This window comes from Palaemon carinicauda, chromosome 15 (assembly GCF_036898095.1).
Source record: "Palaemon carinicauda isolate YSFRI2023 chromosome 15, ASM3689809v2, whole genome shotgun sequence".
NCBI classification, from domain to species: Eukaryota; Metazoa; Arthropoda; class Malacostraca; order Decapoda; family Palaemonidae; genus Palaemon; species Palaemon carinicauda.
Window position 1 is genome coordinate 117392074 of NC_090739.1, and position 12423 is coordinate 117404496.

Here is a 12423-nt window from a genome sequence, read left to right on the forward strand (position 1 = left end):
TACTTTATATTCATTACTGCTTCATAGTAAAATTCATCGTAATAAAGAATCATGAGCCAATTGACATACCAAGTGATACACAGAAAAGCAATAACTTTCTAAACTCATTCATACTTAACGTTGTTGTCTAAGGATCTGAGAAATCAATGCAGAGAGAGAGAGAGAGAGAGAGAGAGAGAGAGAGAGAGAGAGAGAGAGAGAGAGAGAGAGAGAGAGAGAGAGAGAGAGAGATACCTTCAACTTGCTGACGGGAATACTTTGAAATACGATGTAGGTTGAGAGCCTATTTGACCAGTGTGTGTGTGGTTTAGGGTAGTAGAAATGAGTCTCAGGGGAGTCAACGTAAGTAGGGTGGGGATCATTCTGGGGATTGGAGAGGAGTGAGTGGGGAGAATGAGCAGTAAGATTAAGTTGGGGAAATGGAGGTTGAATGTGGAGGACAGTTTTAGTAAAAAAGTAGCATTATTTATTTACGTAGTAGTTGTACCGTAGTGGTAGAAATACTTGTGTTAACATCCGAGATGGAGAAAAGGTAACTTAAAAGCAATTGTGATATATAATCCCCGCTTTCTAAAAAGTATAAAAGAAATTACAAGTGATAAAAATGTGTTTGTCAGAATTATGCCTTCTTTATAAACCGAATGCAAAGGCTGGCCATAATTAACTGCTAGGGTGATTTCCATAAAATAATACAATATATCCAAATTAAGAGCACAAACCGATCAAGAATAAACTCGACACTTAGGGACAGATCCATAGACTGATCACGAAATCAATTCTTAATTTCAAAGAAAGTGAAAATGAATAAATATATAACTAGATAAATCCAAAAATTAGAACAGGAATAGAAAATTCAATATGTTAAAACAAATAGATAAATTTCAGGAATATAATTAAATGTTAAAATAATCAACTAATTTATTGAATAGTTGGTTAGATAACAGATAAATAGTTATATCAATAGAACACAAATGTAGAAAAGGCCAGAGTCAGCGAAGGAAAGGACCAACCGCTCGAAACTTCCCGGCGCCTCATTAACTGTTCCTAAGCCTCTAAACACATCTATGGAAAAGGGGCTGAAAAGGGAAGCTTTGGTTACTTGGTAAAAGGAACTTCTCAGAAATAGTTATGGTTTTCCCTTAGTTCTTTTGGAAAAGTTCGCTTTACAATGTAGTAAGTAAGCATGGATAGGATAGTACGGTTGTTTGCCAATGGCTAAGAAATTATTATTATTATTATTATTATTATTATTATTATTATTATTATTATTAGCTAAGCTACAACACTAATTAGATAAGCAAGATGCTATAAGCACAAGGGCTCCAACAGGGAAAAATAGCCCGGTGAGGAAAGGAAATAAGGAAATAAATAAACGATATGAGAAATAATAAACAATTAAAATAAACTATTTTAAAAACAGCAATAACAGCATCAAAACAGATGTTTCATTTATAAACTATAAAGACTTATTTCAGCCTGTTTAACATAAAAACATATTCAAGGGTTAACTATATGATCAGTTAAAGTCTAACATCTTGAAGATAAGTAATGGATTTCCATCTTTGGAAGCCTATTAGAACCGACTACAGAAAAGAAGGGCGATGCTTGTTTCTGTAAACGCTAGAGAGGGCAGAGATTTCTTTATTTTAGAAGTTCATTTTTATAATTTTTTTTATCTTTTTATTATTAAATTTTACAAAAGGATCAATACAATGACTTCATATATACAATATAAAATAATAATAAATTACATCCCTTACAAATAACAAAGTAAGTAAGCCTTATATCCTATAGAGTAACTTATATTTCTAATTATTCTTTATTTTACAATAGCATTAAGTACATAATCTTTGGTAAAGAGCTTGTCTAATTTATTCACATAAACTTTACTCAATATAAACTTGGTTTTTGACATTTTATTCACTATATGATTTATTAGGTTTGGGTCGTCTGCCAAAAGACCCAAAGATCGACCCAACCACACTCCTGCTACAAAATCTGATAGTAACACCATTGCAGTGTTTTCGTCTTTCTTCGAAGGTGTCTTAAAATCAAACTTAAGAATTCTTAGGAAACTATCTGTTTCAATTTTACAACAGCTATTTAGTATTGACTTTAACCAAATCAGAATGTTTTTTGACGAGGGACAAAAATAAAATATGTGCATATTATTTTCAATACATCCACAAAAGAGACATTTATCTTCAATTCGAGATTTTCATCATATGAAGCCTATCTTTGGTATTAAGTATTTCATTAACGTATCTATAAACTATATCTCTGCTGTTCTTATCAATATACTTATTATTTACATGCTTCCAAATCTGTTTCCAATTAAAAAGCGGGTACAATAACTCTATCTTTGGTTTATAGTCTTTATAGTTCATTAATAACCAGTATATTTCTTTAACAGACACCTTAGGATAATTCTTTAAACTATATACTTTCCTTAAAACATCTATCATCTCACTATAATATGATGTGATAAAAATAGTACAATCTCTATAAGTTTTGTCAGCTTTCATTAAAACACTAGCTTTTATTTTACAATAATAATACATAATCTCAAAACCATAACACTTACTCATAGAAATCTTGTTAAAAGTTCTGAACATAATAGCTTTCGATTTATGTACAATATTCATCATTCCTAGCCCTCCTTCTGTCCTTGGTAAAAATACAGTGTTTCTTGCAATGGGTTCACAGCTTCCATTCCATAAATATCTAAATAAACTCCTCTGTATTCGTTTGGCACAATCCTGTGGAACTATATATACATGTGACACATACCACGTTTTTGATAAAATTTTACAATTGATTACAATACATTTTTGAAACACAGTCAGCTTCCTATTCCTAAATATACCTATAACTTTGTTTATCTTACTCTCTAGATTATTCCAATTTAGATTAACACTATCTTGATAATTATTACTATGATAAACACCTAGTATTTTACAGGAATTATGAAGATAATGACATCCATTTATTGGCCATTCTGATTTATTTCTCCATTTCCCAATGCCTAAAATTGAAGTTTTATTTCTGTTTAAACTTGCACCACTTGCCTTTTCATAATCTGTGATTATATTAAAACATTCTAATATTCCTTTGTCACTAGTAACTACGATAACAGAATCATCAGCATATCCTAGAACAGAAACGTTTAAATTATTTGGCAAATTCAATGACATGTCTACAAGCTTAATTTTCATCATCCTGTAAAAGGGATCCTGGTAGATAATAAACAAAATCATGGATAATGGACACCCTTGCCTTACCGATTTTTTTTTATGGGGACCATTTATGCATACTACACTTTCAGCGTCTTTATATAACATTTGTATTAGCTGAATGAAGGTAGGGTCAAAACCAAAGTTGCTCAATATAGCAAATAAAAAGTAATGATCAACACGATCAAAAGCTTTAGACCAGTCTAAATTTATCATCGCAGCTTGTTTATCATTATCATTTGCATAAATCATAATATCTCTCATGATGGAATTCAAGTTGATAATTGACCTATCATCAACACAACTAAACTGCTCGCGGGAAATAATTAAATGTAACACATTCTTTAATCTATTAGTTATTATTTTCACTATTATTTTAAAATCCACATTCAGCATTGTTATTGGCCTCCAGTTTGTAATAAAACCTAAGTCTCCTTCCTTCGGTATAAGCGTTATTATTCCTTTATTCATTTTAGAGATGGTCTTATATTTGAAAATAAACTTTACTAAGCTCATAAAATCGTTTTTTATTTCTTTCCAAAACTTTTTGTAAAACTCAACAGTGAGACCATCTATTCCCGGGCTTTTGCCGTTCTTCATCCCTCTCAATGCTTTCAGTACTTCAGACTCTGTCACTTCTGAGGTTAAAATATCATTCTCATTCCCATCAATAACTTTATCTACTAGATTCAAAAACAGGTCTTGATAAGACTTATGACATTTCTCTTTTTTGAAAAGTTTTTCAAAATATTCCCTTATATTTAACGCAATAGCTTTGGGATTTAGTATTTCGGTACCATCGTCCCTCTTTATCTTATTTACATACGATTTAGAGTTTTTCTCCCTCCCTAATAGGTACGCTGAAACTTGTTCACCCTTTACCTTATCATTCACCTTTGCTCTAATTTTGACTCCTTCACAGATCTCGTCTTGAATACTATTTATTCTTAATTTCAAAGAGTTCACTAACGAAAACTTGTCCTTATTCAATACCCCTTTTCCTATTTCATCTTTCAACTGGTAGTTCAGTAAATTCAATAGCCCATATTTTGCTTGGTTAATCTGCTTTGAACACGTAATTAAGAAAGATTTCAGTTGAGCTTTTGCATATTCCCACCAACACAAAATATTTTCAACTCTATCTTTGCTGTTCTTGATATTATTCCAATTCATAAGAAAATTGTCTCTTACAATATCTGTATCTAGAATATTACTATTTAGTTTCCAGTACCCTTTACCTGGCAACGCTACATTTTCTAATTTCAAAGCTAATACTATAATACAATGATCAGTCCAGCTAACAGGAATATTTTTAATATTTGCCACATGGTTATGTAAATCTTTTAGATAAAACCTATCCAGCCTTGAACCATAATTCTCCCTAACATAAGTATACTCCACCTGGTGATGACATGAATTCCAAACATCTATGAGTTTCAAGTTGCTTTTCAAGTTTACTAATGACTTTGATAGAAGTTCACTATCGGAATTAGAACAATCTCTCATACAGGTAATAGAATTCCAATCTCTACCCATTATGATATTACTTATATTGTTCCTTAAGAAATATAAAATATCTGTATTAAACAATTTCTCCCTTTCTTTCCTCTTACTATTCCCAGCTGGAGCATAAACATTTAATAATTGAACAGTAACGTTTGAATAGCGACAATTAACACTCATTACATAGCCATCAGTATCGTTTTCAAAATTCAAAATTTCCACATTAGATGTTTTATTTAAAAAGATTGCTATTCCACCCTTAAGAATTTGTGTATAATTAATCAACACTTTGCAGTATTTTTCAACATATTCCAATTTCCCTTCCCCTTTTATATTGTGCTCTTGGACGAAAATTACATCTAGATTATAAAGAAACATAAAGTTTATTATTTTAATTTGCTTATTCAAAGTATTAAGTCCATTTACGTTAACTGTAGCTACATTTAATGTGGATGAAATGAATTTTCTATATTATGTAAAATACATTTACAATACAAGATTAAATTGCTTTAAGCTTCTTTGTACACTTTCCTGTTTCATCGTCTGATGATAAATTCTGGTTTGTCCTTTCCATGTTTTGGCACTGGTCTTTCTTCAACGTTATCTTGAGTTTATTGCCAGAGTCTGTTTTCGTATGCCATGTTTCCATTACCAAATCAGTACTGTAAAGTTTTCTTTGGGCCGTAGGCAACTCGTATGTTTCCTCACAATCCATTTTTCCCTCCTGATTACCTTTTATTATACTCGCTGCTTCATTTCCTGTTGATAACTCGTTTTCTTTAAAATTCTTATGAATCTCAACCTTTTTTTTTTTTTTATCTACGCAATTCACTTACACCTATTGGTTGGGAAACCCTAATTCCTTCATCGTCATCATCCTGCTCGTAATCAAGGTTGTCCACAAAAAGATCCCTTTCATCTCCATAATTTAGCCCACTGCCGATTACCCCTTTCTCCAGTTTTCCATAAACGTTTTCTTCCCTTATGCAGTCCACAGATTCTCCCAATACAATATCCTCGTCCGGTTCTTTCCCTATCTCACTTCCAGCAGTCCTTTTTGATGTGCCTTTCCCAAGTTTTATCTAGTCACCTTGATCCTTTTCTTTCTCAGAATCATTCTTTGAGATATCCTTAACAATTTTTTCTATTGTGCAATCTAAATCCTGTTCTTCTATTGAATTGGGTCCTTCATCCTTATCCGTTCCTTCGGTCACTATATCAGTATTTTGATAACTTTGGTTATCTCCTCTTTCTTCAACTGTTGCCTCTTCTACATTGTCTTTGTGCAACTCATTTGCTTTTACGCTGGTCTCATCCTTTCCTTCCGTAGGTAGGTGAGGGAACTCTCCTTCTTTAAACTTATATCTCACATCTTCGTCACTGCAGTCTTTAGCTAAGTGACCTATTTCCCCACACCGAAAGCATGTCCGTGGCTGCCCATTATATAAGATGGTCAAGGTAAATCCTGAAACCGTAATTGATGATGGGACATTCTCTTTTAGTCTCATGCGGGCTGTCCTGACTCCCGTCAATAGCCCTTTGAATGGTCCGTCAGCATACCTGTTTACCCTGATTCCTTCCACTTTTCCATATTTTGATAAAACCTCGATCAGCTTTTCATCTGAGAATCCGAAAGGAACATTCCTTATTGAAACATACGTAATGGAGGAGCTAAGATTCACTATCTTTACATTTCCTAACTGGTCTGAACGCACCTCTTTGCCTTCATAATTTTTTTCCATGAGATCATTAAACACATTTGGTACTACTTTAACAATTACTCTGTTTTTATTTATAAATTGAACTCGTATAATTGAGTTATGAACCAATTTCATGTTATCAAATAACATTTTGCTAACAATATCGATAGTAGGGTGTGCAGTAAACTGCAGCCCAAAGGAGTCCTTTCTCCTAAACGGTGTTGAGTATGACCCCATACTGTTACACTGAAAATAATCACGGAAAGAGTCAATAGATGGCAGCACCATCGCCACCGTCTAGCGCAGACTCCCCCACCTAGGCCAGGCTAGGGGGGAGGGGCCACAACTCAAATTAGAGAAAATCACAAAGTTTCCAAGGTTTATAACTGCACTGTCACGTAACCCACATTCACTATGCCTATTTCAGCACTAACGGCACATATTCACCGAAAACCTCACAACATTTTCTCGGCGAAACTGCAGCTATGACACCAGAAATAAGCAAAATTGAACAGAAGCTGCAACAGAATGTTGTTTACCTACAGGCTTCTTCTTCTTCCCTCCAAATTTTTATAATTTAATACAGTTTTTGTTCGCATAAAATTCATAATCCATCGATCATTACCGTAAGTATCAATTATTCGTGAAACTACTTGACATTACATTATAATTTGACATATTGCATGAAGTGCAAATAACATTCTCTCTCTCTCTCTCTCTCTCTCTCTCTCTCTCTCTCTCTCTCTCTCTCTCTCTCTCTCTCTCTCTCTCTCTCTCTCTCTCTCTCTCTCAATATTATACACCTTATATGTACACGATATCAAGGGAAGTTATCAAACACCCCTACAAAAAAAATAAAAAATCAGATGATAATAAAATTCATTAAAAGATGATAATTACATCAAAAGAAGCATTATTGAGATGAAACCTTTGACAAGATTAGTTTTTTGATATAGTGAGAAAATACGTAATCGCTTCTGTGGGAAACTGTTATCGAGGAGAGCTTTCACAGACTAATAAAAGGGAGTTGAAAAAGCGCAAGTCAAAGAACATGCTGTAGGCCTAATTTTATTATCTTAATTTTCCAGTTTGTTCAAGGAAAGAAGGAAGCTTTTGGTACAGTGCGAATGCTTTTGAATGATATTCAAAGTATACATGGTGGAAAGGATAAAATAAATTGTAAAAATATGTCGGGGTAAGAACTTGGAGTAACTAAGGTCGGTCATCAAATTTTATACCAACATAGACTAGAATAAAATTTATTATTATTCTAATCCTCATTTTATTGTTATAATTGTTATGATCATCATCACTATTCTTATTAGCAATAGCATAGTTATTCTTGTTAATTGTAATTTTAGGCCAAATTTTGTTTTTATCCTGACGGTGGTTTTTATTATTATTATTATTATTATTATTATTATTATTATTATTATTATTATTATTATTATTATTATTATTTGATTGTATATAGCAATCAATTATTAATAAAATATAGTCGCCATGCAATTTCACATTTACAGCAAAACCCATAGTCAGAATCATATATAGGAAATTTTACTAAATTTCTGTGGTAGCAACCAATATCAAAAGAAGCCCTTATATTTTAATATCACTGACATTAACTTGATATTTATTTCATTAATAGTAGTGTGTGAACAAACTTTCGAAAGTGATTGCATAATAATTACGGCAAAAGAGAATAGCCTATTTATTTGACATTTATTTTGGTTTCCCGGTGGAAAATATATTCTAGGTAATAAATTGAGGTTTGAACCATTAACCCAGATAATGGATTTTTCATATTTGTATTCGTTACACATATTCCGGTTTACATAAAGGTTATTTCCGATACTATTTCTGAATATATCTACATTTTATGAGACTGTTATTTGATTTTCTGTGACAGGGCATACATACATACATACATGCAAACATACATACATGCATACATACATACATATAAGTAATGTATATTTGTATGTTAGTAAATCTTAGATAGGGATAGATAGAAAAAATAAGAACTAATTTAGAACAATTCATTTATTATTTAATATGATTTTATTGCTTTCTGGTAGATAAACAATAGATATGTCAAGATAGATTGTTTCAAATGACCTCGATCCAAGTCTGATTCGGAAAACGCGTCACAATGACGCTATCAGCATCGAAACCAGCAGTCGTACCTTCAAATGCTTCGTGATCGTTATGGTTTAAACAAGTAATTACACCTAATAGCTTTTGTTCTCATCACGTAAAGTATTTTAATCACTTCAATAAACTAGAGTGACTTCGTATAACTCCCAGAATTACAATCAGGACTCTACAGACTAAAACGTTTGTTTATTTGCATTCCCCACTTTCTAATCGCAGTATGACCAAACGCTGCATCAAAGGAATTTCCAGGCCCTAGCTCTGCCTTTTGATCGCAAACTTTGGTAATTGTTTACAACACCAAGCTCTCCATTTACTCCAAAATTATTCAATCCTGCAGTTCTCATCTTCTTGCAGAGTAATCAGGTGGTTATTTAAATTCTGGGATATACAGCATATTCAAAATATACTTAATTAGAAATGGATTAACTACTCAAAAGTGTCCATAAAATATGCAAGTTACAAATAGTGACACTTTTGAGTAATTACTCAATTTTTGATTAAGTTTATTTTAGATATACAGCATATCAAATGTACGCTGGCATCACGAACTTCTGTTTATGTACGCTGTCATCACGAATTATGTTTGGTTGACTATGTTGATATGTGAGTTCCAAGTCGTTTTGTGAGAAAACTGAGCTATATTCTTTTTATAACCCCTTCCCCCTTCCTCAACATATCTTGCTAATTATTGCTTTCCCAGGATTCAAACAAGTGAGCAAGTCCTGAACGCGGACATGGTCCTCGTAGAGGACATACCTCCGCCAAGGTGACCTAGAGCGCCATATGTCCTAGAATCATGAATTGATGTGACTTCGACCTTCACATGACCTTGACCTTCACGTGACCTTCAAGTGACCTTGACCTTCACGTGACCTTGACCTTCACATGACCTTGGCTTCAAGTGACCTTGATCTTCAAATGTACTTGACCTTCACGTGACCTTGACCTTCAGGTGACCTTGACCTTCACGTGACCTTGACCTTCACGTGACCTTGACCTTCAAGTGACCTGCTTGACTTTTGACCTTCAAGTGATCTTTGTTCATTTGCCACTGATACTTAATATGACATTGATATAATGCACCAATATGACCTTGACCTTTGACCTTTATAAATTTGAACATCACCCATGGGTTGCGCCTGGACTAGGACTTCCCTGTTGGCTTATGCAAAAGTCAGTGCTTTATTTCTGTCTCTTGATATGGCCACTTATGTCATAGTGACACCAGTGACCCCTGTGACCTTGACCTTGGGGTGACCTTGACCAAAATTTAATCAGTTCTTCCATACACATTGGGGAACTACTTGGCCAAGTTTGAAGTGATTCCGTGTAGAAATGTTTTCTGTCTCTTGATATGGCCACTTATGTCATAGTGACACCAGTGACCCCTGTGACCTTGACCTTGGGGTGACCTTGACCAAAATTTAATCAGTTCTTCCATACACATTGGGGAACTACTTGGCCAAGTTTGAAGTGATTCCGTGTAGAAATGTGGCCTCTACGTTGTCCACAGACAGACAGACAAACAGAGAAACAAACAAACCGAACCGAAAACATACCCTCCTGGCGGAGGTAATAACCACCTAATTACCGTGCAAAAAGATTAGAACTGCAGGATTGCATTATTTTGGAGTAAATGGAGAGCGTGGTGTTGTAAACAATTATACAAACTTTAAATGGAATTGGTAACACTGGCAAAGATTCTATTTCAACTGTGTCGGTAATGGCTTGGGGCATTCCAGGGAACTATTCCATATAAAGATCTTGATTTCAGGTTCCAAACCACTGCGGTATTCAGTGGCATTCCAAAGGAAATTCAAATGCAAGATTACATTCCTTAGTACTGTTACTTCCCCACTTCGGATTTCAGGTGCTTGGCTTCCGAAAAAAAATCATGCACACAAACACACACATACATATGTACAGTGTATATATATATATATATATATATATATATATATATATATATATATATATATATATATATATATATATATATATATATATACATATATATATATATATATATATATATATATATATATATATATACATATACATATATATATGTATATATATATATTATATGTATATATATATATATATATATATATATATATATATATATATATATATATATATATATATATATTCAAATAAGCCATATATGTTTTTGATACATTAATGTCTGGATTCTCTTAACGACCTCGGGATCAGAGCCCCAGGCGAAATCACACAAAGACAAGAGCTTGTGACCGTCCGGGAATCGAATCCTGGCCCGGCAAGCTTGTATAGACAGTGATTTCGCCTGGGGCTCTGATCCCGAGGTCGTTAAGAGAATCCAGACATTAATGTATCAAAAACATATATGGCTTATTTGAATATGAAAAACACGGCTAAACGTGCAAAACTTATATATATATATATATATATATATATATATATATATATATATATATATATATATATATATATAGATATATATATATATATATATATATATATATATATATATATATATATATATATATATATATATATATATATATATATATATATATATATATATGCAGAATATTTTTGTATCATGTTTTAACCACCATAGCCTTTACATTAAAGTGGAGTTCCAAAACTCAATGTGGTCCTGAAGAAGGGTTGCAAAGTGATCCGAAACACATGTTGACACCAAACAATAAATGGAGAAAAGTAAAAGTATTTCCTGCTGTTATTCTGAACACTATCTGCAGGACAGTCTATCCGGAGAGAATATCTTCGGTATTTGAACTCCACTAACACATTATCTATTCATTACATATATATATATATATATATATATATATATATATATATATATATATATATATATATATATATATATATATATATATATATATGCGTGTATGAGTGTGTGCGTGGATATCTGTGGTATTAGAAAATAATGATGCAAATCACATCACATTAGCCTACATTATTCAGATTAGCATATTATAATCATCAAAATATTTCTTAATTTATTATAATAATTAATAGCCCATTATAACAAATTCTTATTACCATATCGTCCAGTCTTCGAAAACAATCGAGTTTGTCGAACTCGCCAAGACGAGGTCCATTTATCTTAAGGCCACCACCAATATTGGCCAAAGTTTGGCCTCAGAGAATCTGTTTTGGGGCAGGATGTAATATAGATAGGTAAGTACTATTAGTTAGTCTTGGGAGTTTCGTGTCTATGGAGCAAGTTTTCTCCAAGTTTGATAAGCTTTGCCCCGACACAATATGGAAAGTGCCTCGATGAGTATATCCAGTTCGTCTTTTTTTATGGTTAAAGTAAATTCATTCAGGAAATTTACATGATAATACGCGTAAGTACATAAAGGTTATTTGCCCGAATAGATGGGTGAAAAGGAAAAGAATAGACGAAGGATGAATGAACAGGAATGGGATCTACAACAAAGAGCATCGAATAGCTAAGATATAAAGAATCAGAGCTTATATATAAGACAGGAATTCCACCTCAAATCCTAATTGCTTAACGTGTTGATGAATCTTTTTATGGTGGTCTTACACATAATGATGACCGTTTTTGCAGCAAATATTTGGACATGAATCAACACTTAGTGGAATTAATTATCTTTACTCTAAAATACAATATAGAAATGTATAAAATTATAAGAGATAACTTAGTTCAACGGTATCAGGTCGTGTGAGATACATGAAGAACTTTACTATAAAAGTTTGTAGCACAAGTTCAAGAAAATTTATTCCTTTGAAACCAAGGAAACCCTTCCCAAGCTGGTACATCTTAAGGCAGCTCAATATAATTTATCTTT